The sequence below is a fragment of the Phaethon lepturus genome, unplaced genomic scaffold (genome assembly GCF_000687285.1).
Source record: "Phaethon lepturus isolate BGI_N335 unplaced genomic scaffold, ASM68728v1 scaffold38024, whole genome shotgun sequence".
Classification (NCBI taxonomy): Eukaryota; Metazoa; Chordata; class Aves; order Phaethontiformes; family Phaethontidae; genus Phaethon; species Phaethon lepturus.
The window spans coordinates 12,513-12,799 of NW_010533245.1; positions in this window are offsets into that span (position 1 = coordinate 12,513).

The following is a 287-nucleotide window of genomic DNA, read 5'->3' on the forward strand; positions in this document are numbered from 1 at the left end:
GAGCACGGGCCGGACGGGCTGGGCTGCCTGGACTCCCCAGTTTTATACTGGGAAGCAGTGACACCCCCCCCCTTTATCTGCTGACCTCCATTTTCCATTACCACCGCACACCCCCCGGCTTCAAGGGTTTCTTTGTATTTTGGGCCATGAGGATTTTGAAGAGTTTGTGTCCTTAGCGAGGCGCTGGGCTGAGAATAGAGCAACACACGTCTTCGATAGCAAGATCAAAGCGTCACCGTCCGATAAGCGGCCAGCTCTTATCACCGCAGAGAGAGGAGTGACCCCAG